At 56.5% G+C, this 17,297-nt stretch overlaps 79 non-coding genes across 79 annotated transcripts; all 79 read right to left on the bottom strand.

Annotated features, from left to right (window-relative positions):
* Window positions 1-52: 52 nt before the first annotated feature.
* LOC141120121 (5S ribosomal RNA) lies at window positions 53-171 on the bottom strand. Its single transcript, XR_012239450.1, has one exon. It is a non-coding gene; the product is annotated as a 5S ribosomal RNA (ribosomal RNA).
* A 100-nt stretch (window positions 172-271) lies between these two features.
* LOC141119143 (5S ribosomal RNA) lies at window positions 272-390 on the bottom strand. The gene has a single exon (XR_012238494.1). It is a non-coding gene; the product is annotated as a 5S ribosomal RNA (ribosomal RNA).
* Window positions 391-490: 100 nt separating this feature from the next.
* Window positions 491-609, bottom strand: LOC141119142 (5S ribosomal RNA). The gene has a single exon (XR_012238493.1). It is a non-coding gene; the product is annotated as a 5S ribosomal RNA (ribosomal RNA).
* Window positions 610-708: 99 nt separating this feature from the next.
* Window positions 709-827, bottom strand: LOC141119140 (5S ribosomal RNA). The gene has a single exon (XR_012238491.1). It is a non-coding gene; the product is annotated as a 5S ribosomal RNA (ribosomal RNA).
* A 100-nt stretch (window positions 828-927) lies between these two features.
* On the bottom strand, window positions 928-1,046 carry LOC141119139 (5S ribosomal RNA). The gene has a single exon (XR_012238490.1). It is a non-coding gene; the product is annotated as a 5S ribosomal RNA (ribosomal RNA).
* Window positions 1,047-1,146: 100 nt separating this feature from the next.
* On the bottom strand, window positions 1,147-1,265 carry LOC141119138 (5S ribosomal RNA). The gene has a single exon (XR_012238489.1). It is a non-coding gene; the product is annotated as a 5S ribosomal RNA (ribosomal RNA).
* Window positions 1,266-1,364: 99 nt separating this feature from the next.
* LOC141119137 (5S ribosomal RNA) lies at window positions 1,365-1,483 on the bottom strand. Its single transcript, XR_012238488.1, has one exon. It is a non-coding gene; the product is annotated as a 5S ribosomal RNA (ribosomal RNA).
* Window positions 1,484-1,581: 98 nt separating this feature from the next.
* LOC141119136 (5S ribosomal RNA) lies at window positions 1,582-1,700 on the bottom strand. Its single transcript, XR_012238487.1, has one exon. It is a non-coding gene; the product is annotated as a 5S ribosomal RNA (ribosomal RNA).
* Window positions 1,701-1,799: 99 nt separating this feature from the next.
* LOC141120858 (5S ribosomal RNA) lies at window positions 1,800-1,918 on the bottom strand. The gene has a single exon (XR_012240007.1). It is a non-coding gene; the product is annotated as a 5S ribosomal RNA (ribosomal RNA).
* Window positions 1,919-2,018: 100 nt separating this feature from the next.
* Window positions 2,019-2,137, bottom strand: LOC141119135 (5S ribosomal RNA). The gene has a single exon (XR_012238486.1). It is a non-coding gene; the product is annotated as a 5S ribosomal RNA (ribosomal RNA).
* A 100-nt stretch (window positions 2,138-2,237) lies between these two features.
* Window positions 2,238-2,356, bottom strand: LOC141119134 (5S ribosomal RNA). The gene has a single exon (XR_012238485.1). It is a non-coding gene; the product is annotated as a 5S ribosomal RNA (ribosomal RNA).
* A 99-nt stretch (window positions 2,357-2,455) lies between these two features.
* On the bottom strand, window positions 2,456-2,574 carry LOC141119133 (5S ribosomal RNA). Its single transcript, XR_012238484.1, has one exon. It is a non-coding gene; the product is annotated as a 5S ribosomal RNA (ribosomal RNA).
* Window positions 2,575-2,674: 100 nt separating this feature from the next.
* LOC141119132 (5S ribosomal RNA) lies at window positions 2,675-2,793 on the bottom strand. The gene has a single exon (XR_012238483.1). It is a non-coding gene; the product is annotated as a 5S ribosomal RNA (ribosomal RNA).
* Window positions 2,794-2,893: 100 nt separating this feature from the next.
* On the bottom strand, window positions 2,894-3,012 carry LOC141119131 (5S ribosomal RNA). Its single transcript, XR_012238482.1, has one exon. It is a non-coding gene; the product is annotated as a 5S ribosomal RNA (ribosomal RNA).
* A 99-nt stretch (window positions 3,013-3,111) lies between these two features.
* On the bottom strand, window positions 3,112-3,230 carry LOC141119129 (5S ribosomal RNA). The gene has a single exon (XR_012238480.1). It is a non-coding gene; the product is annotated as a 5S ribosomal RNA (ribosomal RNA).
* A 98-nt stretch (window positions 3,231-3,328) lies between these two features.
* LOC141120440 (5S ribosomal RNA) lies at window positions 3,329-3,447 on the bottom strand. Its single transcript, XR_012239760.1, has one exon. It is a non-coding gene; the product is annotated as a 5S ribosomal RNA (ribosomal RNA).
* A 99-nt stretch (window positions 3,448-3,546) lies between these two features.
* On the bottom strand, window positions 3,547-3,665 carry LOC141119128 (5S ribosomal RNA). The gene has a single exon (XR_012238479.1). It is a non-coding gene; the product is annotated as a 5S ribosomal RNA (ribosomal RNA).
* A 100-nt stretch (window positions 3,666-3,765) lies between these two features.
* LOC141119127 (5S ribosomal RNA) lies at window positions 3,766-3,884 on the bottom strand. The gene has a single exon (XR_012238478.1). It is a non-coding gene; the product is annotated as a 5S ribosomal RNA (ribosomal RNA).
* Window positions 3,885-3,984: 100 nt separating this feature from the next.
* On the bottom strand, window positions 3,985-4,103 carry LOC141119935 (5S ribosomal RNA). Its single transcript, XR_012239268.1, has one exon. It is a non-coding gene; the product is annotated as a 5S ribosomal RNA (ribosomal RNA).
* A 100-nt stretch (window positions 4,104-4,203) lies between these two features.
* LOC141120175 (5S ribosomal RNA) lies at window positions 4,204-4,322 on the bottom strand. Its single transcript, XR_012239502.1, has one exon. It is a non-coding gene; the product is annotated as a 5S ribosomal RNA (ribosomal RNA).
* Window positions 4,323-4,420: 98 nt separating this feature from the next.
* Window positions 4,421-4,539, bottom strand: LOC141119126 (5S ribosomal RNA). Its single transcript, XR_012238477.1, has one exon. It is a non-coding gene; the product is annotated as a 5S ribosomal RNA (ribosomal RNA).
* Window positions 4,540-4,638: 99 nt separating this feature from the next.
* LOC141119125 (5S ribosomal RNA) lies at window positions 4,639-4,757 on the bottom strand. Its single transcript, XR_012238476.1, has one exon. It is a non-coding gene; the product is annotated as a 5S ribosomal RNA (ribosomal RNA).
* A 100-nt stretch (window positions 4,758-4,857) lies between these two features.
* On the bottom strand, window positions 4,858-4,976 carry LOC141119124 (5S ribosomal RNA). The gene has a single exon (XR_012238475.1). It is a non-coding gene; the product is annotated as a 5S ribosomal RNA (ribosomal RNA).
* A 99-nt stretch (window positions 4,977-5,075) lies between these two features.
* On the bottom strand, window positions 5,076-5,194 carry LOC141119123 (5S ribosomal RNA). Its single transcript, XR_012238474.1, has one exon. It is a non-coding gene; the product is annotated as a 5S ribosomal RNA (ribosomal RNA).
* A 100-nt stretch (window positions 5,195-5,294) lies between these two features.
* Window positions 5,295-5,413, bottom strand: LOC141119122 (5S ribosomal RNA). Its single transcript, XR_012238473.1, has one exon. It is a non-coding gene; the product is annotated as a 5S ribosomal RNA (ribosomal RNA).
* Window positions 5,414-5,512: 99 nt separating this feature from the next.
* LOC141119121 (5S ribosomal RNA) lies at window positions 5,513-5,631 on the bottom strand. The gene has a single exon (XR_012238472.1). It is a non-coding gene; the product is annotated as a 5S ribosomal RNA (ribosomal RNA).
* A 100-nt stretch (window positions 5,632-5,731) lies between these two features.
* On the bottom strand, window positions 5,732-5,850 carry LOC141119120 (5S ribosomal RNA). Its single transcript, XR_012238471.1, has one exon. It is a non-coding gene; the product is annotated as a 5S ribosomal RNA (ribosomal RNA).
* A 100-nt stretch (window positions 5,851-5,950) lies between these two features.
* LOC141119118 (5S ribosomal RNA) lies at window positions 5,951-6,069 on the bottom strand. Its single transcript, XR_012238469.1, has one exon. It is a non-coding gene; the product is annotated as a 5S ribosomal RNA (ribosomal RNA).
* Window positions 6,070-6,168: 99 nt separating this feature from the next.
* On the bottom strand, window positions 6,169-6,287 carry LOC141119117 (5S ribosomal RNA). The gene has a single exon (XR_012238468.1). It is a non-coding gene; the product is annotated as a 5S ribosomal RNA (ribosomal RNA).
* A 98-nt stretch (window positions 6,288-6,385) lies between these two features.
* LOC141119116 (5S ribosomal RNA) lies at window positions 6,386-6,504 on the bottom strand. Its single transcript, XR_012238467.1, has one exon. It is a non-coding gene; the product is annotated as a 5S ribosomal RNA (ribosomal RNA).
* Window positions 6,505-6,603: 99 nt separating this feature from the next.
* On the bottom strand, window positions 6,604-6,722 carry LOC141119115 (5S ribosomal RNA). The gene has a single exon (XR_012238466.1). It is a non-coding gene; the product is annotated as a 5S ribosomal RNA (ribosomal RNA).
* Window positions 6,723-6,822: 100 nt separating this feature from the next.
* On the bottom strand, window positions 6,823-6,941 carry LOC141119114 (5S ribosomal RNA). The gene has a single exon (XR_012238465.1). It is a non-coding gene; the product is annotated as a 5S ribosomal RNA (ribosomal RNA).
* Window positions 6,942-7,041: 100 nt separating this feature from the next.
* On the bottom strand, window positions 7,042-7,160 carry LOC141119113 (5S ribosomal RNA). Its single transcript, XR_012238464.1, has one exon. It is a non-coding gene; the product is annotated as a 5S ribosomal RNA (ribosomal RNA).
* Window positions 7,161-7,259: 99 nt separating this feature from the next.
* Window positions 7,260-7,378, bottom strand: LOC141119112 (5S ribosomal RNA). The gene has a single exon (XR_012238463.1). It is a non-coding gene; the product is annotated as a 5S ribosomal RNA (ribosomal RNA).
* Window positions 7,379-7,478: 100 nt separating this feature from the next.
* LOC141119111 (5S ribosomal RNA) lies at window positions 7,479-7,597 on the bottom strand. Its single transcript, XR_012238462.1, has one exon. It is a non-coding gene; the product is annotated as a 5S ribosomal RNA (ribosomal RNA).
* A 100-nt stretch (window positions 7,598-7,697) lies between these two features.
* LOC141119110 (5S ribosomal RNA) lies at window positions 7,698-7,816 on the bottom strand. The gene has a single exon (XR_012238461.1). It is a non-coding gene; the product is annotated as a 5S ribosomal RNA (ribosomal RNA).
* Window positions 7,817-7,915: 99 nt separating this feature from the next.
* LOC141119109 (5S ribosomal RNA) lies at window positions 7,916-8,034 on the bottom strand. Its single transcript, XR_012238460.1, has one exon. It is a non-coding gene; the product is annotated as a 5S ribosomal RNA (ribosomal RNA).
* Window positions 8,035-8,132: 98 nt separating this feature from the next.
* Window positions 8,133-8,251, bottom strand: LOC141119107 (5S ribosomal RNA). Its single transcript, XR_012238458.1, has one exon. It is a non-coding gene; the product is annotated as a 5S ribosomal RNA (ribosomal RNA).
* Window positions 8,252-8,350: 99 nt separating this feature from the next.
* Window positions 8,351-8,469, bottom strand: LOC141119106 (5S ribosomal RNA). The gene has a single exon (XR_012238457.1). It is a non-coding gene; the product is annotated as a 5S ribosomal RNA (ribosomal RNA).
* A 100-nt stretch (window positions 8,470-8,569) lies between these two features.
* LOC141120059 (5S ribosomal RNA) lies at window positions 8,570-8,688 on the bottom strand. The gene has a single exon (XR_012239392.1). It is a non-coding gene; the product is annotated as a 5S ribosomal RNA (ribosomal RNA).
* A 100-nt stretch (window positions 8,689-8,788) lies between these two features.
* LOC141119105 (5S ribosomal RNA) lies at window positions 8,789-8,907 on the bottom strand. The gene has a single exon (XR_012238456.1). It is a non-coding gene; the product is annotated as a 5S ribosomal RNA (ribosomal RNA).
* A 100-nt stretch (window positions 8,908-9,007) lies between these two features.
* On the bottom strand, window positions 9,008-9,126 carry LOC141119103 (5S ribosomal RNA). Its single transcript, XR_012238455.1, has one exon. It is a non-coding gene; the product is annotated as a 5S ribosomal RNA (ribosomal RNA).
* Window positions 9,127-9,224: 98 nt separating this feature from the next.
* On the bottom strand, window positions 9,225-9,343 carry LOC141117972 (5S ribosomal RNA). Its single transcript, XR_012237362.1, has one exon. It is a non-coding gene; the product is annotated as a 5S ribosomal RNA (ribosomal RNA).
* Window positions 9,344-9,442: 99 nt separating this feature from the next.
* Window positions 9,443-9,561, bottom strand: LOC141119102 (5S ribosomal RNA). The gene has a single exon (XR_012238454.1). It is a non-coding gene; the product is annotated as a 5S ribosomal RNA (ribosomal RNA).
* A 100-nt stretch (window positions 9,562-9,661) lies between these two features.
* Window positions 9,662-9,780, bottom strand: LOC141119101 (5S ribosomal RNA). The gene has a single exon (XR_012238453.1). It is a non-coding gene; the product is annotated as a 5S ribosomal RNA (ribosomal RNA).
* A 99-nt stretch (window positions 9,781-9,879) lies between these two features.
* Window positions 9,880-9,998, bottom strand: LOC141119100 (5S ribosomal RNA). The gene has a single exon (XR_012238452.1). It is a non-coding gene; the product is annotated as a 5S ribosomal RNA (ribosomal RNA).
* Window positions 9,999-10,098: 100 nt separating this feature from the next.
* LOC141119099 (5S ribosomal RNA) lies at window positions 10,099-10,217 on the bottom strand. The gene has a single exon (XR_012238451.1). It is a non-coding gene; the product is annotated as a 5S ribosomal RNA (ribosomal RNA).
* Window positions 10,218-10,316: 99 nt separating this feature from the next.
* Window positions 10,317-10,435, bottom strand: LOC141119098 (5S ribosomal RNA). The gene has a single exon (XR_012238450.1). It is a non-coding gene; the product is annotated as a 5S ribosomal RNA (ribosomal RNA).
* A 100-nt stretch (window positions 10,436-10,535) lies between these two features.
* LOC141119097 (5S ribosomal RNA) lies at window positions 10,536-10,654 on the bottom strand. Its single transcript, XR_012238448.1, has one exon. It is a non-coding gene; the product is annotated as a 5S ribosomal RNA (ribosomal RNA).
* Window positions 10,655-10,754: 100 nt separating this feature from the next.
* Window positions 10,755-10,873, bottom strand: LOC141119095 (5S ribosomal RNA). The gene has a single exon (XR_012238446.1). It is a non-coding gene; the product is annotated as a 5S ribosomal RNA (ribosomal RNA).
* Window positions 10,874-10,972: 99 nt separating this feature from the next.
* Window positions 10,973-11,091, bottom strand: LOC141119094 (5S ribosomal RNA). Its single transcript, XR_012238445.1, has one exon. It is a non-coding gene; the product is annotated as a 5S ribosomal RNA (ribosomal RNA).
* A 99-nt stretch (window positions 11,092-11,190) lies between these two features.
* LOC141119092 (5S ribosomal RNA) lies at window positions 11,191-11,309 on the bottom strand. Its single transcript, XR_012238444.1, has one exon. It is a non-coding gene; the product is annotated as a 5S ribosomal RNA (ribosomal RNA).
* A 100-nt stretch (window positions 11,310-11,409) lies between these two features.
* On the bottom strand, window positions 11,410-11,528 carry LOC141119091 (5S ribosomal RNA). The gene has a single exon (XR_012238443.1). It is a non-coding gene; the product is annotated as a 5S ribosomal RNA (ribosomal RNA).
* Window positions 11,529-11,628: 100 nt separating this feature from the next.
* Window positions 11,629-11,747, bottom strand: LOC141119090 (5S ribosomal RNA). The gene has a single exon (XR_012238442.1). It is a non-coding gene; the product is annotated as a 5S ribosomal RNA (ribosomal RNA).
* A 99-nt stretch (window positions 11,748-11,846) lies between these two features.
* LOC141119089 (5S ribosomal RNA) lies at window positions 11,847-11,965 on the bottom strand. The gene has a single exon (XR_012238441.1). It is a non-coding gene; the product is annotated as a 5S ribosomal RNA (ribosomal RNA).
* A 98-nt stretch (window positions 11,966-12,063) lies between these two features.
* LOC141119088 (5S ribosomal RNA) lies at window positions 12,064-12,182 on the bottom strand. The gene has a single exon (XR_012238440.1). It is a non-coding gene; the product is annotated as a 5S ribosomal RNA (ribosomal RNA).
* Window positions 12,183-12,281: 99 nt separating this feature from the next.
* LOC141119087 (5S ribosomal RNA) lies at window positions 12,282-12,400 on the bottom strand. Its single transcript, XR_012238439.1, has one exon. It is a non-coding gene; the product is annotated as a 5S ribosomal RNA (ribosomal RNA).
* Window positions 12,401-12,500: 100 nt separating this feature from the next.
* LOC141119086 (5S ribosomal RNA) lies at window positions 12,501-12,619 on the bottom strand. The gene has a single exon (XR_012238437.1). It is a non-coding gene; the product is annotated as a 5S ribosomal RNA (ribosomal RNA).
* A 99-nt stretch (window positions 12,620-12,718) lies between these two features.
* LOC141120348 (5S ribosomal RNA) lies at window positions 12,719-12,838 on the bottom strand. The gene has a single exon (XR_012239671.1). It is a non-coding gene; the product is annotated as a 5S ribosomal RNA (ribosomal RNA).
* Window positions 12,839-12,937: 99 nt separating this feature from the next.
* LOC141119085 (5S ribosomal RNA) lies at window positions 12,938-13,056 on the bottom strand. The gene has a single exon (XR_012238436.1). It is a non-coding gene; the product is annotated as a 5S ribosomal RNA (ribosomal RNA).
* A 100-nt stretch (window positions 13,057-13,156) lies between these two features.
* LOC141119083 (5S ribosomal RNA) lies at window positions 13,157-13,275 on the bottom strand. The gene has a single exon (XR_012238434.1). It is a non-coding gene; the product is annotated as a 5S ribosomal RNA (ribosomal RNA).
* Window positions 13,276-13,375: 100 nt separating this feature from the next.
* LOC141119081 (5S ribosomal RNA) lies at window positions 13,376-13,494 on the bottom strand. The gene has a single exon (XR_012238433.1). It is a non-coding gene; the product is annotated as a 5S ribosomal RNA (ribosomal RNA).
* Window positions 13,495-13,593: 99 nt separating this feature from the next.
* Window positions 13,594-13,712, bottom strand: LOC141119080 (5S ribosomal RNA). The gene has a single exon (XR_012238432.1). It is a non-coding gene; the product is annotated as a 5S ribosomal RNA (ribosomal RNA).
* Window positions 13,713-13,810: 98 nt separating this feature from the next.
* LOC141119079 (5S ribosomal RNA) lies at window positions 13,811-13,929 on the bottom strand. The gene has a single exon (XR_012238431.1). It is a non-coding gene; the product is annotated as a 5S ribosomal RNA (ribosomal RNA).
* Window positions 13,930-14,028: 99 nt separating this feature from the next.
* LOC141119078 (5S ribosomal RNA) lies at window positions 14,029-14,147 on the bottom strand. The gene has a single exon (XR_012238430.1). It is a non-coding gene; the product is annotated as a 5S ribosomal RNA (ribosomal RNA).
* A 100-nt stretch (window positions 14,148-14,247) lies between these two features.
* LOC141119077 (5S ribosomal RNA) lies at window positions 14,248-14,366 on the bottom strand. The gene has a single exon (XR_012238429.1). It is a non-coding gene; the product is annotated as a 5S ribosomal RNA (ribosomal RNA).
* Window positions 14,367-14,466: 100 nt separating this feature from the next.
* Window positions 14,467-14,585, bottom strand: LOC141119076 (5S ribosomal RNA). The gene has a single exon (XR_012238428.1). It is a non-coding gene; the product is annotated as a 5S ribosomal RNA (ribosomal RNA).
* A 99-nt stretch (window positions 14,586-14,684) lies between these two features.
* On the bottom strand, window positions 14,685-14,803 carry LOC141119075 (5S ribosomal RNA). The gene has a single exon (XR_012238427.1). It is a non-coding gene; the product is annotated as a 5S ribosomal RNA (ribosomal RNA).
* Window positions 14,804-14,902: 99 nt separating this feature from the next.
* On the bottom strand, window positions 14,903-15,021 carry LOC141119074 (5S ribosomal RNA). Its single transcript, XR_012238426.1, has one exon. It is a non-coding gene; the product is annotated as a 5S ribosomal RNA (ribosomal RNA).
* Window positions 15,022-15,120: 99 nt separating this feature from the next.
* Window positions 15,121-15,239, bottom strand: LOC141119073 (5S ribosomal RNA). The gene has a single exon (XR_012238425.1). It is a non-coding gene; the product is annotated as a 5S ribosomal RNA (ribosomal RNA).
* A 98-nt stretch (window positions 15,240-15,337) lies between these two features.
* Window positions 15,338-15,456, bottom strand: LOC141119071 (5S ribosomal RNA). The gene has a single exon (XR_012238423.1). It is a non-coding gene; the product is annotated as a 5S ribosomal RNA (ribosomal RNA).
* A 99-nt stretch (window positions 15,457-15,555) lies between these two features.
* On the bottom strand, window positions 15,556-15,674 carry LOC141119070 (5S ribosomal RNA). Its single transcript, XR_012238422.1, has one exon. It is a non-coding gene; the product is annotated as a 5S ribosomal RNA (ribosomal RNA).
* A 100-nt stretch (window positions 15,675-15,774) lies between these two features.
* Window positions 15,775-15,893, bottom strand: LOC141119069 (5S ribosomal RNA). Its single transcript, XR_012238421.1, has one exon. It is a non-coding gene; the product is annotated as a 5S ribosomal RNA (ribosomal RNA).
* Window positions 15,894-15,993: 100 nt separating this feature from the next.
* Window positions 15,994-16,112, bottom strand: LOC141120196 (5S ribosomal RNA). The gene has a single exon (XR_012239522.1). It is a non-coding gene; the product is annotated as a 5S ribosomal RNA (ribosomal RNA).
* A 99-nt stretch (window positions 16,113-16,211) lies between these two features.
* LOC141119068 (5S ribosomal RNA) lies at window positions 16,212-16,330 on the bottom strand. Its single transcript, XR_012238420.1, has one exon. It is a non-coding gene; the product is annotated as a 5S ribosomal RNA (ribosomal RNA).
* Window positions 16,331-16,430: 100 nt separating this feature from the next.
* On the bottom strand, window positions 16,431-16,549 carry LOC141119067 (5S ribosomal RNA). The gene has a single exon (XR_012238419.1). It is a non-coding gene; the product is annotated as a 5S ribosomal RNA (ribosomal RNA).
* Window positions 16,550-16,649: 100 nt separating this feature from the next.
* Window positions 16,650-16,768, bottom strand: LOC141119065 (5S ribosomal RNA). Its single transcript, XR_012238418.1, has one exon. It is a non-coding gene; the product is annotated as a 5S ribosomal RNA (ribosomal RNA).
* A 99-nt stretch (window positions 16,769-16,867) lies between these two features.
* LOC141119064 (5S ribosomal RNA) lies at window positions 16,868-16,986 on the bottom strand. Its single transcript, XR_012238417.1, has one exon. It is a non-coding gene; the product is annotated as a 5S ribosomal RNA (ribosomal RNA).
* A 100-nt stretch (window positions 16,987-17,086) lies between these two features.
* LOC141119063 (5S ribosomal RNA) lies at window positions 17,087-17,205 on the bottom strand. Its single transcript, XR_012238416.1, has one exon. It is a non-coding gene; the product is annotated as a 5S ribosomal RNA (ribosomal RNA).
* Between the last annotated feature and the right edge of the window lie 92 nt (window positions 17,206-17,297).

Below are 17,297 nucleotides of genomic sequence, written 5' to 3'. Positions count from 1 at the left end.
TGGGAAACGAGGAAAAAAAACAGGGCAAGTCCAGAAATCCAAGAAAAAAAGAAGCCTACGGCACCTGGTATTCCCAGGCGGTCTCCCATCCAGGTACTAACCAGGCCCGACCCTACTTAGCCTCCGAGATCAGACGAGATCGGGCGCTTTCAGGGTGATGTGGCCGTAGGCGATCTCTAACGGCACGCTCAACCCTCTTGACCTTGGCGGCGCCAAGATGGGAAACGAGGAAAAAAAACAGGGCAAGTCCAGAACGCCCCCCAAAAAAAGAAGCCTACGGCACCTGGTATTCCCAGGCGGTCTCCCATCCAGGTACTAACCAGGCCCGACCCTGCTTAGCCTCCGAGATCAGACGAGATCGGGCGCTTTCAGGGTGATGTGGCCGTAGGCGATCTCTAACGGCACGCTCAACCCTCTTGACCTTGGCGGCGCCAAGATGGGAAACGAGGAAAAAAAACAGGGCAAGTCCAGAACTCCCCCCAAAAAAAGAAGCCTACGGCACCTGGTATTCCCAGGCGGTCTCCCATCCAGGTACTAACCAGGCCCGACCCTGCTTAGCCTCCGAGATCAGACGAGATCGGGCGCTTTCAGGGTGATGTGGCCGTAGGCGATCTCTTACGGCACGCTCAACCCTCTTGACTTTGGCGGCGCCAAGATGGGAAACGAGGAAAAAAAACAGGGCAAGTCCAGAAATCCAAGAAAAAAAGAAGCCTACGGCACCTGGTATTCCCAGGCGGTCTCCCATCCAGGTACTAACCAGGCCCGACCCTGCTTAGCCTCCGAGATCAGACGAGATCGGGCGCTTTCAGGGTGATGTGGCCGTAGGCGATCTCTAACGGCACGCTCAACCCTCTTGACCTTGGCGGCGCCAAGATGGGAAACGAGGAAAAAAAACAGGGCAAGTCCAGAACGCCCCCCAAAAAAAGAAGCCTACGGCACCTGGTATTCCCAGGCGGTCTCCCATCCAGGTACTAACCAGGCCCGACCCTGCTTAGCCTCCGAGATCAGACGAGATCGGGCGCTTTCAGGGTGATGTGGCCGTAGGCGATCTCTAACGGCACGCTCAACCCTCTTGACCTTGGCGGCGCCAAGATGGGAAACGAGGAAAAAAAACAGGGCAAGTCCAGAACTCCCCCAAAAAAAAGAAGCCTACGGCACCTGGTATTCCCAGGCGGTCTCCCATCCAGGTACTAACCAGGCCCGACCCTGCTTAGCCTCCGAGATCAGACGAGATCGGGCGCTTTCAGGGTGATGTGGCCGTAGGCGATCTCTTACGGCACGCTCAACCCTCTTGACTTTGGCGGCGCCAAGATGGGAAACGAGGAAAAAAAACAGGGCAAGTCCAGAAATCCAAGAAAAAAAGAAGCCTACGGCACCTGGTATTCCCAGGCGGTCTCCCATCCAGGTACTAACCAGGCCCGACCCTGCTTAGCCTCCGAGATCAGACGAGATCGGGCGCTTTCAGGGTGATGTGGCCGTAGGCGATCTCTTACGGCACGCTCAACCCTCTTGACTTTGGCGGCACCAAGATGGGAAACGAGGAAAAAAACAGGGCAAGTCCAGAACTCCAAGAAAAAAAGAAGCCTACGGCACCTGGTATTCCCAGGCGGTCTCCCATCCAGGTACTAACCAGGCCCGACCCTGCTTAGCCTCCGAGATCAGACGAGATCGGGCGCTTTCAGGGTGATGTGGCCGTAGGCGATCTCTTACGGCACGCTCAACCCTCTTGACTTTGGCGGCGCCAAGATGGGAAACGAGGAAAAAAAACAGGGCAAGTCCAGAAATCCAAGAAAAAAAGAAGCCTACGGCACCTGGTATTCCCAGGCGGTCTCCCATCCAGGTACTAACCAGGCCCGACCCTGCTTAGCCTCCGAGATCAGATGAGATCGGGCGCTTTCAGGGTGATGTGGCCGTAGGCGAGCTCTAACGGCACGCTCAACCCTCTTGACCTTGGCGGCGCCAAGATAGGAAACGAGGAAAAAAAACAGGGCAAGTCCAGAACGCCCCCCAAAAAAAGAAGCCTACGGCACCTGGTATTCCCAGGCGGTCTCCCATCCAGGTACTAACCAGGCCCGACCCTGCTTAGCCTCCGAGATCAGACGAGATCGGGCGCTTTCAGGGTGATGTGGCCGTAGGCGATCTCTAACGGCACGCTCAACCCTCTTGACCTTGGCGGCGCCAAGATGGGAAACGAGGAAAAAAAACAGGGCAAGTCCAGAACTCCCCCCAAAAAAAGAAGCCTACGGCACCTGGTATTCCCAGGCGGTCTCCCATCCAGGTACTAACCAGGCCCGACCCTGCTTAGCCTCCGAGATCAGACGAGATCGGGCGCTTTCAGGGTGATGTGGCCGTAGGCGATCTCTTACGGCACGCTCAACCCTCTTGACTTTGGCGGCGCCAAGATGGGAAACGAGGAAAAAAAACAGGGCAAGTCCAGAAATCCAAGAAAAAAAGAAGCCTACGGCACCTGGTATTCCCAGGCGGTCTCCCATCCAGGTACTAACCAGGCCCGACCCTGCTTAGCCTCCGAGATCAGACGAGATCGGGCGCTTTCAGGGTGATGTGGCCGTAGGCGATCTCTAACGGCACGCTCAACCCTCTTGACCTTGGCGGCGCCAAGATGGGAAACGAGGAAAAAAAACAGGGCAAGTCCAGAACGCCCCCCAAAAAAAGAAGCCTACGGCACCTGGTATTCCCAGGCGGTCTCCCATCCAGGTACTAACCAGGCCCGACCCTGCTTAGCCTCCGAGATCAGACGAGATCGGGCGCTTTCAGGGTGATGTGGCCGTAGGCGATCTCTAACGGCACGCTCAACCCTCTTGACCTTGGCGGCGCCAAGATGGGAAACGAGGAAAAAAAACAGGGCAAGTCCAGAACTCCCCCAAAAAAAAGAAGCCTACGGCACCTGGTATTCCCAGGCGGTCTCCCATCCAGGTACTAACCAGGCCCGACCCTGCTTAGCCTCCGAGATCAGACGAGATCGGGCGCTTTCAGGGTGATGTGGCCGTAGGCGATCTCTTACGGCACGCTCAACCCTCTTGACTTTGGCGGCGCCAAGATGGGAAACGAGGAAAAAAAACAGGGCAAGTCCAGAAATCCAAGAAAAAAAGAAGCCTACGGCACCTGGTATTCCCAGGCGGTCTCCCATCCAGGTACTAACCAGGCCCGACCCTGCTTAGCCTCCGAGATCAGACGAGATCGGGCGCTTTCAGGGTGATGTGGCCGTAGGCGATCTCTTACGGCACGCTCAACCCTCTTGACTTTGGCGGCACCAAGATGGGAAACGAGGAAAAAAACAGGGCAAGTCCAGAACTCCAAGAAAAAAAGAAGCCTACGGCACCTGGTATTCCCAGGCGGTCTCCCATCCAGGTACTAACCAGGCCCGACCCTGCTTAGCCTCCGAGATTAGACGAGATCGGGCGCTTTCAGGGTGATGTGGCCGTAGGCGATCTCTTACGGCACGCTCAACCCTCTTGACTTTGGCGGCGCCAAGATGGGAAACGAGGAAAAAAAACAGGGCAAGTCCAGAAATCCAAGAAAAAAAGAAGCCTACGGCACCTGGTATTCCCAGGCGGTCTCCCATCCAGGTACTAACCAGGCCCGACCCTGCTTAGCCTCCGAGATCAGACGAGATCGGGCGCTTTCAGGGTGATGTGGCCGTAGGCGATCTCTAACGGCACGCTCAACCCTCTTGACCTTGGCGGCGCCAAGATGGGAAACGAGGAAAAAAAACAGGGCAAGTCCAGAACGCCCCCCAAAAAAAGAAGCCTACGGCACCTGGTATTCCCAGGCGGTCTCCCATCCAGGTACTAACCAGGCCCGACCCTGCTTAGCCTCCGAGATCAGACGAGATCGGGCGCTTTCAGGGTGATGTGGCCGTAGGCGATCTCTAACGGCACGCTCAACCCTCTTGACCTTGGCGGCGCCAAGATGGGAAACGAGGAAAAAAAACAGGGCAAGTCCAGAACTCCCCCAAAAAAAAGAAGCCTACGGCACCTGGTATTCCCAGGCGGTCTCCCATCCAGGTACTAACCAGGCCCGACCCTGCTTAGCCTCCGAGATCAGACGAGATCGGGCGCTATCAGGGTGATGTGGCCGTAGGCGATCTCTAACGGCACGCTCAACCCTCTTGACCTTGGCGGCGCCAAGATGGGAAACGAGGAAAAAAAACAGGGCAAGTCCAGAACGCCCCCCAAAAAAAGAAGCCTACGGCACCTGGTATTCCCAGGCAGTCTCCCATCCAGGTACTAACCAGGCCCGACCCTGCTTAGCCTCCGAGATCAGACGAGATCGGGCGCTTTCAGGGTGATGTGGCCGTAGGCGATCTCTTACGGCACGCTCAACCCTCTTGACTTTGGCGGCACCAAGATGGGAAACGAGGAAAAAAACAGGGCAAGTCCAGAACTCCAAGAAAAAGAGAAGCCTACGGCACCTGGTATTCCCAGGCGGTCTCCCATCCAGGTACTAACCAGGCCCGACCCTGCTTAGCCTCCGAGATCAGACGAGATCGGGCGCTTTCAGGGTGATGTGGCCGTAGGCGATCTCTTACGGCACGCTCAACCCTCTTGACTTTGGCGGCGCCAAGATGGGAAACGAGGAAAAAAAACAGGGCAAGTCCAGAAATCCAAGAAAAAAAGAAGCCTACGGCACCTGGTATTCCCAGGCGGTCTCCCATCCAGGTACTAACCAGGCCCGACCCTGCTTAGCCTCCGAGATCAGACGAGATCGGGCGCTTTCAGGGTGATGTGGCCGTAGGCGATCTCTTACGGCACGCTCAACCCTCTTGACCTTGGCGGCGCCAAGATGGGAAACGAGGAAAAAAAACAGGGCAAGTCCAGAACTCCCCCAAAAAAAAGAAGCCTACGGCACCTGGTATTCCCAGGCGGTCTCCCATCCAGGTACTAACCAGGCCCGACCCTGCTTAGCCTCCGAGATCAGACGAGATCGGGCGCTTTCAGGGTGATGTGGCCGTAGGCGATCTCTTACGGCACGCTCAACCCTCTTGACTTTGGCGGCGCCAAGATGGGAAACGAGGAAAAAAAACAGGGCAAGTCCAGAAATCCAAGAAAAAAAGAAGCCTACGGCACCTGGTATTCCCAGGCGGTCTCCCATCCAGGTACTAACCAGGCCCGACCCTGCTTAGCCTCCGAGATCAGACGAGATCGGGCGCTTTCAGGGTGATGTGGCCGTAGGCGATCTCTAACGGCACGCTCAACCCTCTTGACCTTGGCGGCGCCAAGATGGGAAACGAGGAAAAAAAACAGGGCAAGTCCAGAACTCCCCCAAAAAAAAGAAGCCTACGGCACCTGGTATTCCCAGGCGGTCTCCCATCCAGGTACTAACCAGGCCCGACCCTGCTTAGCCTCCGAGATCAGACGAGATCGGGCGCTTTCAGGGTGATGTGGCCGTAGGCGATCTCTTACGGCACGCTCAACCCTCTTGACTTTGGCGGCGCCAAGATGGGAAACGAGGAAAAAAAACAGGGCAAGTCCAGAAATCCAAGAAAAAAAGAAGCCTACGGCACCTGGTATTCCCAGGCGGTCTCCCATCCAGGTACTAACCAGGCCCGACCCTGCTTAGCCTCCGAGATCAGACGAGATCGGGCGCTTTCAGGGTGATGTGGCCGTAGGCGATCTCTAACGGCACGCTCAATCCTCTTGACCTTGGCGGCGCCAAGATGGGAAACGAGGAAAAAAAACAGGGCAAGTCCAGAACGCCCCCCAAAAAAAGAAGCCTACGGCACCTGGTATTCCCAGGCGGTCTCCCATCCAGGTACTAACCAGGCCCGACCCTGCTTAGCCTCCGAGATCAGACGAGATCGGGCGCTTTCAGGGTGATGTGGCCGTAGGCGATCTCTAACGGCACGCTCAACCCTCTTGACCTTGGCGGCGCCAAGATGGGAAACGAGGAAAAAAAACAGGGCAAGTCCAGAACTCCCCCAAAAAAAAGAAGCCTACGGCACCTGGTATTCCCAGGCGGTCTCCCATCCAGGTACTAACCAGGCCCGACCCTGCTTAGCCTCCGAGATCAGACGAGATCGGGCGCTTTCAGGGTGATGTGGCCGTAGGCGATCTCTTACGGCACGCTCAACCCTCTTGACTTTGGCGGCGCCAAGATGGGAAACGAGGAAAAAAAACAGGGCAAGTCCAGAAATCCAAGAAAAAAAGAAGCCTACGGCACCTGGTATTCCCAGGCGGTCTCCCATCCAGGTACTAACCAGGCCCGACCCTGCTTAGCCTCCGAGATCAGACGAGATCGGGCGCTTTCAGGGTGATGTGGCCGTAGGCGATCTCTTACGGCACGCTCAACCCTCTTGACTTTGGCGGCACCAAGATGGGAAACGAGGAAAAAAACAGGGCAAGTCCAGAACTCCAAGAAAAAAAGAAGCCTACGGCACCTGGTATTCCCAGGCGGTCTCCCATCCAGGTACTAACCAGGCCCGACCCTGCTTAGCCTCCGAGATCAGACGAGATCGGGCGCTTTCAGGGTGATGTGGCCGTAGGCGATCTCTTACGGCACGCTCAACCCTCTTGACTTTGGCGGCGCCAAGATGGGAAACGAGGAAAAAAAACAGGGCAAGTCCAGAAATCCAAGAAAAAAAGAAGCCTACGGCACCTGGTATTCCCAGGCGGTCTCCCATCCAGGTACTAACCAGGCCCGACCCTGCTTAGCCTCCGAGATCAGACGAGATCGGGCGCTTTCAGGGTGATGTGGCCGTAGGCGATCTCTAACGGCACGCTCAACCCTCTTGACCTTGGCGGCGCCAAGATGGGAAACGAGGAAAAAAAACAGGGCAAGTCCAGAACGCCCCCCAAAAAAAGAAGCCTACGGCACCTGGTATTCCCAGGCGGTCTCCCATCCAGGTACTAACCAGGCCCGACCCTGCTTAGCCTCCGAGATCAGACGAGATCGGGCGCTTTCAGGGTGATGTGGCCGTAGGCGATCTCTAACGGCACGCTCAACCCTCTTGACCTTGGCGGCGCCAAGATGGGAAACGAGGAAAAAAAACAGGGCAAGTCCAGAACTCCCCCAAAAAAAAGAAGCCTACGGCACCTGGTATTCCCAGGCGGTCTCCCATCCAGGTACTAACCAGGCCCGACCCTGCTTAGCCTCCGAGATCAGACGAGATCGGGCGCTTTCAGGGTGATGTGGCCGTAGGCGATCTCTTACGGCACGCTCAACCCTCTTGACTTTGGCGGCGCCAAGATGGGAAACGAGGAAAAAAAACAGGGCAAGTCCAGAAATCCAAGAAAAAAAGAAGCCTACGGCACCTGGTATTCCCAGGCGGTCTCCCATCCAGGTACTAACCAGGCCCGACCCTGCTTAGCCTCCGAGATCAGACGAGATCGGGCGCTTTCAGGGTGATGTGGCCGTAGGCGATCTCTAACGGCACGCTCAACCCTCTTGACCTTGGCGGCGCCAAGATGGGAAACGAGGAAAAAAAACAGGGCAAGTCCAGAACGCCCCCCAAAAAAAGAAGCCTACGGCACCTGGTATTCCCAGGCGGTCTCCCATCCAGGTACTAACCAGGCCCGACCCTGCTTAGCCTCCGAGATCAGACGAGATCGGGCGCTTTCAGGGTGATGTGGCCGTAGGCGATCTCTAACGGCACGCTCAACCCTCTTGACCTTGGCGGCGCCAAGATGGGAAACGAGGAAAAAAAACAGGGCAAGTCCAGAACTCCCCCAAAAAAAAGAAGCCTACGGCACCTGGTATTCCCAGGCGGTCTCCCATCCAGGTACTAACCAGGCCCGACCCTGCTTAGCCTCCGAGATCAGACGAGATCGGGCGCTTTCAGGGTGATGTGGCCGTAGGCGATCTCTTACGGCACGCTCAACCCTCTTGACTTTGGCGGCGCCAAGATGGGAAACGAGGAAAAAAAACAGGGCAAGTCCAGAAATCCAAGAAAAAAAGAAGCCTACGGCACCTGGTATTCCCAGGCGGTCTCCCATCCAGGTACTAACCAGGCCCGACCCTGCTTAGCCTCCGAGATCAGACGAGATCGGGCGCTTTCAGGGTGATGTGGCCGTAGGCGATCTCTTACGGCACGCTCAACCCTCTTGACTTTGGCGGCACCAAGATGGGAAACGAGGAAAAAAACAGGGCAAGTCCAGAACTCCAAGAAAAAAAGAAGCCTACGGCACCTGGTATTCCCAGGCGGTCTCCCATCCAGGTACTAACCAGGCCCGACCCTGCTTAGCCTCCGAGATCAGACGAGATCGGGCGCTTTCAGGGTGATGTGGCCGTAGGCGATCTCTTACGGCACGCTCAACCCTCTTGACTTTGGCGGCGCCAAGATGGGAAATGAGGAAAAAAAACAGGGCAAGTCCAGAAATCCAAGAAAAAAAGAAGCCTACGGCACCTGGTATTCCCAGGCGGTCTCCCATCCAGGTACTAACCAGGCCCGACCCTGCTTAGCCTCCGAGATCAGACGAGATCGGGCGCTTTCAGGGTGATGTGGCCGTAGGCGATCTCTAACGGCACGCTCAACCCTCTTGACCTTGGCGGCGCCAAGATGGGAAACGAGGAAAAAAAACAGGGCAAGTCCAGAACGCCCCCCAAAAAAAGAAGCCTACGGCACCTGGTATTCCCAGGCGGTCTCCCATCCAGGTACTAACCAAGCCCGACCCTGCTTAGCCTCCGAGATCAGACGAGATCGGGCGCTTTCAGGGTGATGTGGCCGTAGGCGATCTCTAACGGCACGCTCAACCCTCTTGACCTTGGCGGCGCCAAGATGGGAAACGAGGAAAAAAAACAGGGCAAGTCCAGAACTCCCCCAAAAAAAAGAAGCCTACGGCACCTGGTATTCCCAGGCGGTCTCCCATCCAGGTACTAACCAGGCCCGACCCTGCTTAGCCTCCGAGATCAGACGAGATCGGGCGCTTTCAGGGTGATGTGGCCGTAGGCGATCTCTAACGGCACGCTCAACCCTCTTGACCTTGGCGGCGCCAAGATGGGAAACGAGGAAAAAAAACAGGGCAAGTCCAGAACGCCCCCCAAAAAAAGAAGCCTACGGCACCTGGTATTCCCAGGCGGTCTCCCATCCAGGTACTAACCAGGCCCGACCCTGCTTAGCCTCCGAGATCAGACGAGATCGGGCGCTTTCAGGGTGATGTGGCCGTAGGCGATCTCTTACGGCACGCTCAACCCTCTTGACTTTGGCGGCACCAAGATGGGAAACGAGGAAAAAAACAGGGCAAGTCCAGAACTCCAAGAAAAAGAGAAGCCTACGGCACCTGGTATTCCCAGGTGGTCTCCCATCCAGGTACTAACCAGGCCCGACCCTGCTTAGCCTCCGAGATCAGACGAGATCGGGCGCTTTCAGGGTGATGTGGCCGTAGGCGATCTCTTACGGCACGCTCAACCCTCTTGACTTTGGCGGCGCCAAGATGGGAAACGAGGAAAAAAAACAGGGCAAGTCCAGAAATCCAAGAAAAAAAGAAGCCTACGGCACCTGGTATTCCCAGGCGGTCTCCCATCCAGGTACTAACCAGGCCCGACCCTGCTTAGCCTCCGAGATCAGACGAGATCGGGCGCTTTCAGGGTGATGTGGCCGTAGGCGATCTCTTACGGCACGCTCAACCCTCTTGACCTTGGCGGCGCCAAGATGGGAAACGAGGAAAAAAAACAGGGCAAGTCCAGAACTCCCCCAAAAAAAAGAAGCCTACGGCACCTGGTATTCCCAGGCGGTCTCCCATCCAGGTACTAACCAGGCCCGACCCTGCTTAGCCTCCGAGATCAGACGAGATCGGGCGCTTTCAGGGTGATGTGGCCGTAGGCGATCTCTTACGGCACGCTCAACCCTCTTGACTTTGGCGGCGCCAAGATGGGAAACGAGGAAAAAAAACAGGGCAAGTCCAGAAATCCAAGAAAAAAAGAAGCCTACGGCACCTGGTATTCCCAGGCGGTCTCCCATCCAGGTACTAACCAGGCCCGACCCTGCTTAGCCTCCGAGATCAGACGAGATCGGGCGCTTTCAGGGTGATGTGGCCGTAGGCGATCTCTAACGGCACGCTCAACCCTCTTGACCTTGGCGGCGCCAAGATGGGAAACGAGGAAAAAAAACAGGGCAAGTCCAGAACGCCCCCCAAAAAAAGAAGCCTACGGCACCTGGTATTCCCAGGCGGTCTCCCATCCAGGTACTAACCAGGCCCGACCCTGCTTAGCCTCCGAGATCAGACGAGATCGGGCGCTTTCAGGGTGATGTGGCCGTAGGCGATCTCTTACGGCACGCTCAACCCTCTTGACTTTGGCGGCGCCAAGATGGGAAACGAGGAAAAAAAACAGGGCAAGTCCAGAAATCCAAGAAAAAAAGAAGCCTACGGCACCTGGTATTCCCAGGCGGTCTCCCATCCAGGTACTAACCAGGCCCGACCCTGCTTAGCCTCCGAGATCAGACGAGATCGGGCGCTTTCAGGGTGATGTGGCCGTAGGCAATCTCTAACGGCACGCTCAACCCTCTTGACCTTGGCGGCGCCAAGATGGGAAACGAGGAAAAAAAACAGGGCAAGTCCAGAACGCCCCCCAAAAAAAGAAGCCTACGGCACCTGGTATTCCCAGGCGGTCTCCCATCCAGGTACTAACCAGGCCCGACCCTGCTTAGCCTCCGAGATCAGACGAGATCGGGCGCTTTCAGGGTGATGTGGCCGTAGGCGATCTCTAACGGCACGCTCAACCCTCTTGACCTTGGCGGCGCCAAGATGGGAAACGAGGAAAAAAAACAGGGCAAGTCCAGAACTCCCCCAAAAAAAAGAAGCCTACGGCACCTGGTATTCCCAGGCGGTCTCCCATCCAGGTACTAACCAGGCCCGACCCTGCTTAGCCTCCGAGATCAGACGAGATCGGGCGCTTTCAGGGTGATGTGGCCGTAGGCGATCTCTTACGGCACGCTCAACCCTCTTGACTTTGGCGGCGCCAAGATGGGAAACGAGGAAAAAAAACAGGGCAAGTCCAGAAATCCAAGAAAAAAAGAAGCCTACGGCACCTGGTATTCCCAGGCGGTCTCCCATCCAGGTACTAACCAGGCCCGACCCTGCTTAGCCTCCGAGATCAGACGAGATCGGGCGCTTTCAGGGTGATGTGGCCGTAGGCGATCTCTTACGGCACGCTCAACCCTCTTGACTTTGGCGGCGCCAAGATGGGAAACGAGGAAAAAAAACAGGGCAAGTCCAGAAATCCAAGAAAAAAAGAAGCCTACGGCACCTGGTATTCCCAGGCGGTCTCCCATCCAGGTACTAACCAGGCCCGACCCTGCTTAGCCTCCGAGATCAGACGAGATCGGGCGCTTTCAGGGTGATGTGGCCGTAGGCGATCTCTAACGGCACGCTCAACCCTCTTGACCTTGGCGGCGCCAAGATGGGAAACGAGGAAAAAAAACAGGGCAAGTCCAGAACGCCCCCCAAAAAAAGAAGCCTACGGCACCTGGTATTCCCAGGCGGTCTCCCATCCAGGTACTAACCAGGCCCGACCCTGCTTAGCCTCCGAGATCAGACGAGATCGGGCGCTTTCAGGGTGATGTGGCCGTAGGCGATCTCTAACGGCACGCTCAACCCTCTTGACCTTGGCGGCGCCAAGATGGGAAACGAGGAAAAAAAACAGGGCAAGTCCAGAACTCCCCCAAAAAAAAGAAGCCTACGGCACCTGGTATTCCCAGGCGGTCTCCCATCCAGGTACTAACCAGGCCCGACCCTGCTTAGCCTCCGAGATCAGACGAGATCGGGCGCTTTCAGGGTGATGTGGCCGTAGGCGATCTCTTACGGCACGCTCAACCCTCTTGACTTTGGCGGCGCCAAGATGGGAAACGAGGAAAAAAAACAGGGCAAGTCCAGAAATCCAAGAAAAAAAGAAGCCTACGGCACCTGGTATTCCCAGGCGGTCTCCCATCCAGGTACTAACCAGGCCCGACCCTGCTTAGCCTCCGAGATCAGACGAGATCGGGCGCTTTCAGGGTGATGTGGCCGTAGGCGATCTCTTACGGCACGCTCAACCCTCTTGACTTTGGCGGCACCAAGATGGGAAACGAGGAAAAAAACAGGGCAAGTCCAGAACTCCAAGAAAAAAAGAAGCCTACGGCACCTGGTATTCCCAGGCGGTCTCCCATCCAGGTACTAACCAGGCCCGACCCTGCTTAGCCTCCGAGATCAGACGAGATCGGGCGCTTTCAGGGTGATGTGGCCGTAGGCGATCTCTTACGGCACGCTCAACCCTCTTGACTTTGGCGGCGCCAAGATGGGAAACGAGGAAAAAAAACAGGGCAAGTCCAGAAATCCAAGAAAAAAAGAAGCCTACGGCACCTGGTATTCCCAGGCGGTCTCCCATCCAGGTACTAACCAGGCCCGACCCTGCTTAGCCTCCGAGATCAGACGAGATCGGGCGCTTTCAGGGTGATGTGGCCGTAGGCGATCTCTAACGGCACGCTCAACCCTCTTGACCTTGGCGGCGCCAAGATGGGAAACGAGGAAAAAAAACAGGGCAAGTCCAGAACGCCCCCCAAAAAAAGAAGCCTACGGCACCTGGTATTCCCAGGCGGTCTCCCATCCAGGTACTAACCAGGCCCGACCCTGCTTAGCCTCCGAGATCAGACGAGATCGGGCGCTTTCAGGGTGATGTGGCCGTAGGCGATCTCTAACGGCACGCTCAACCCTCTTGACCTTGGCGGCGCCAAGATGGGAAACGAGGAAAAAAAACAGGGCAAGTCCAGAACTCCCCAAAAAAAAGAAGCCTACGGCACCTGGTATTCCCAGGCGGTCTCCCATCCAGGTACATAACCAGGCCCGACCCTGCTTAGCCTCCGAGATCAGACGAGATCGGGCGCTTTCAGGGTGATGTGGCCGTAGGCGATCTCTTACGGCACGCTCAACCCTCTTGACTTTGGCGGCGCCAAGATGGGAAACGAGGAAAAAAAACAGGGCAAGTCCAGAAATCCAAGAAAAAAAGAAGCCTACGGCACCTGGTATTCCCAGGCGGTCTCCCATCCAGGTACTAACCAGGCCCGACCCTGCTTAGCCTCCGAGATCAGACGAGATCGGGCGCTTTCAGGGTGATGTGGCCGTAGGCGATCTCTAACGGCACGCTCAACCCTCTTGACCTTGGCGGCGCCAAGATGGGAAACGAGGAAAAAAAACAGGGCAAGTCCAGAACGCCCCCCAAAAAAAGAAGCCTACGGCACCTGGTATTCCCAGGCGGTCTCCCATCCAGGTACTAACCAGGCCCGACCCTGCTTAGCCTCCGAGATCAGACGAGATCGGGCGCTTTCAGGGTGATGTGGCCGTAGGCGATCTCTAACGGCACGCTCAACCCTCTTGACCTTGGCGGCGCCAAGATGGGAAACGAGGAAAAAAAACAGGGCAAGTCCAGAACTCCCCCAAAAAAAAGAAGCCTACGGCACCTGGTATTCCCAGGCGGTCTCCCATCCAGGTACTAACCAGGCCCGACCCTGCTTAGCCTCCGAGATCAGACGAGATCGGGCGCTTTCAGGGTGATGTGGCCGTAGGCGATCTCTTACGGCACGCTCAACCCTCTTGACTTTGGCGGCGCCAAGATGGGAAACGAGGAAAAAAAACAGGGCAAGTCCAGAAATCCAAGAAAAAAAGAAGCCTACGGCACCTGGTATTCCCAGGCGGTCTCCCATCCAGGTACTAACCAGGCCCGACCCTGCTTAGCCTCCGAGATCAGACGAGATCGGGCGCTTTCAGGGTGATGTGGCCGTAGGCGATCTCTTACGGCACGCTCAACCCTCTTGACTTTGGCGGCACCAAGATGGGAAACGAGGAAAAAAACAGGGCAAGTCCAGAACTCCAAGAAAAAAAGAAGCCTACGGCACCTGGTATTCCCAGGCGGTCTCCCATCCAGGTACTAACCAGGCCCGACCCTGCTTAGCCTCCGAGATCAGACGAGATCGGGCGCTTTCAGGGTGATGTGGCCGTAGGCGATCTCTTACGGCACGCTCAACCCTCTTGACTTTGGCGGCGCCAAGATGGGAAACGAGGAAAAAAAACAGGGCAAGTCCAGAAATCCAAGAAAAAAAGAAGCCTACGGCACCTGGTATTCCCAGGCGGTCTCCCATCCAGGTACTAACCAGGCCCGACCCTGCTTAGCCTCCGAGATCAGACGAGATCGGGCGCTTTCAGGGTGATGTGGCCGTAGGCGATCTCTAACGGCACGCTCAACCCTCTTGACCTTGGCGGCGCCAAGATGGGAAACGAGGAAAAAAAACAGGGCAAGTCCAGAACGCCCCCCAAAAAAAGAAGCCTACGGCACCTGGTATTCCCAGGCGGTCTCCCATCCAGGTACTAACCAGGCCCGACCCTGCTTAGCCTCCGAGATCAGACGAGATCGGGCGCTTTCAGGGTGATGTGGCCGTAGGCGATCTCTAACGGCACGCTCAACCCTCTTGACCTTGGCGGCGCCAAGATGGGAAACGAGGAAAAAAAACAGGGCAAGTCCAGAACTCCCCCAAAAAAAAGAAGCCTACGGCACCTGGTATTCCCAGGCGGTCTCCCATCCAGGTACTAACCAGGCCCGACCCTGCTTAGCCTCCGAGATCAGACGAGATCGGGCGCTTTCAGGGTGATGTGGCCGTAGGCGATCTCTTACGGCACGCTCAACCCTCTTGACTTTGGCGGCGCCAAGATGGGAAACGAGGAAAAAAAACAGGGCAAGTCCAGAAATCCAAGAAAAAAAGAAGCCTACGGCACCTGGTATTCCCAGGCGGTCTCCCATCCAGGTACTAACCAGGCCCGACCCTGCTTAGCCTCCGAGATCAGACGAGATCGGGCGCTTTCAGGGTGATGTGGCCGTAGGCGATCTCTAACGGCACGCTCAACCCTCTTGACCTTGGCGGCGCCAAGATGGGAAACGAGGAAAAAAAACAGGGCAAGTCCAGAACTCCCCAAAAAAAAGAAGCCTACGGCACCTGGTATTCCCAGGCGGTCTCCCATCCAGGTACTAACCAGGCCCGACCCTGCTTAGCCTCCGAGATCAGACGAGATCGGGCGCTTTCAGGGTGATGTGGCCGTAGGCGATCTCTTACGGCACGCTCAACCCTCTTGACTTTGGCGGCGCCAAGATGGGAAACGAGGAAAAAAAACAGGGCAAGTCCAGAAATCCAAGAAAAAAAGAAGCCTACGGCACCTGGTATTCCCAGGCGGTCTCCCATCCAGGTACTAACCAGGCCCGACCCTGCTTAGCCTCCGAGATCAGACGAGATCGGGCGCTTTCAGGGTGATGTGGCCGTAGGCGATCTCTTACGGCACGCTCAACCCTCTTGACTTTGGCGGCACCAAGATGGGAAACGAGGAAAAAAACAGGGCAAGTCCAGAACTCCAAGAAAAAAAGAAGCCTACGGCACCTGGTATTCCCAGGCGGTCTCCCATCCAGGTACTAACCAGGCCCGACCCTGCTTAGCCTCCGAGATCAGACGAGATCGGGCGCTTTCAGGGTGATGTGGCCGTAGGCGATCTCTTACGGCACGCTCAACCCTCTTGACTTTGGCGGCGCCAAGATGGGAAACGAGGAAAAAAAACAGGGCAAGTCCAGAAATCCAAGAAAAAAAGAAGCCTACGGCACCTGGTATTCCCAGGCGGTCTCCCATCCAGGTACTAACCAGGCCCGACCCTGCTTAGCCTCCGAGATCAGACGAGATCGGGCGCTTTCAGGGTGATGTGGCCGTAGGCGATCTCTAACGGCACGCTCAACCCTCTTGACCTTGGCGGCGCCAAGATGGGAAACGAGGAAAAAAAACAGGGCAAGTCCAGAACGCCCCCCAAAAAAAGAAGCCTACGGCACCTGGTATTCCCAGGCGGTCTCCCATCCAGGTACTAACCAGGCCCGACCCTGCTTAGCCTCCGAGATCAGACGAGATCGGGCGCTTTCAGGGTGATGTGGCCGTAGGCGATCTCTAACGGCACGCTCAACCCTCTTGACCTTGGCGGCGCCAAGATGGGAAACGAGGAAAAAAAACAGGGCAAGTCCAGAACTCCCCCAAAAAAAAGAAGCCGACGGCACCTGGTATTCCCAGGCGGTCTCCCATCCAGGTACTAACCAGGCCCGACCCTGCTTAGCCTCCGAGATCAGACGAGATCGGGCGCTTTCAGGGTGATGTGGCCGTAGGCGATCTCTTACGGCACGCTCAACCCTCTTGACTTTGGCGGCGCCAAGATGGGAAACGAGGAAAAAAAACAGGGCAAGTCCAGAAATCCAAGAAAAAAAGAAGCCTACGGCACCTGGTATTCCCAGGCGGTCTCCCATCCAGGTACTAACCAGGCCCGACCCTGCTTAGCCTCCGAGATCAGACGAGATCGGGCGCTTTCAGGGTGATGTGGCCGTAGGCGATCTCTAACGGCACGCTCAACCCTCTTGACCTTGGCGGCGCCAAGATGGGAAACGAGGAAAAAAAACAGGGCAAGTCCAGAACGCCCCCCAAAAAAAGAAGCCTACGGCACCTGGTATTCCCAGGCGGTCTCCCATCCAGGTACTAACCAGGCCCGACCCTGCTTAGCCTCCGAGATCAGACGAGATCGGGCGCTTTCAGGGTGATGTGGCCGTAGGCGATCTCTAACGGCACGCTCAACCCTCTTGACCTTGGCGGCGCCAAGATGGGAAACGAGGAAAAAAAACAGGGCAAGTCCAGAACTCCCCCAAAAAAAAGAAGCCTACGGCACCTGGTATTCCCAGGCGGTCTCCCATCCAGGTACTAACCAGGCCCGACCCTGCTTAGCCTCCGAGATCAGACGAGATCGGGCGCTTTCAGGGTGATGTGGCCGTAGGCGATCTCTTACGGCACGCTCAACCCTCTTGACTTTGGCGGCGCCAAGATGGGAAACGAGGAAAAAAAACAGGGCAAGTCCAGAAATCCAAGAAAAAAAGAAGCCTACGGCACCTGGTATTCCCAGGCGGTCTCCCATCCAGGTACTAACCAGGCCCGACCCTGCTTAGCCTCCGAGATCAGACGAGATCGGGCGCTTTCAGGGTGATGTGGCCGTAGGCGATCTCTTACGGCACGCTCAACCCTCTTGACTTTGGCGGCACCAAGATGGGAAACGAGGAAAAAAAACAGGGCAAGTCCAGAACTCCCCCAAAAAAAAGAAGCCTACGGCACCTGGTATTCCCAGGCGGTCTCCCATCCAGGTACTAACCAGGCCCGACCCTGCTTAGCCTCCGAGATCAGACGAGATCGGGCGCTTTCAGGGTGATGTGGCCGTAGGCGATCTCTTACGGCACGCTCAACCCTCTTGACTTTGGCGGCGCCAAGATGGGAAACGAGGAAAAAAAACAGGGCAAGTCCAGAAATCCAAGAA

Source organism: Aquarana catesbeiana, linkage group LG13 (genome assembly GCF_042186555.1).
Source record: "Aquarana catesbeiana isolate 2022-GZ linkage group LG13, ASM4218655v1, whole genome shotgun sequence".
Classification (NCBI taxonomy): Eukaryota; Metazoa; Chordata; class Amphibia; order Anura; family Ranidae; genus Aquarana; species Aquarana catesbeiana.
The sequence above is the reverse complement of the archived record's forward strand: the minus strand, read 5'-3'. Positions and strand labels throughout refer to the sequence as shown.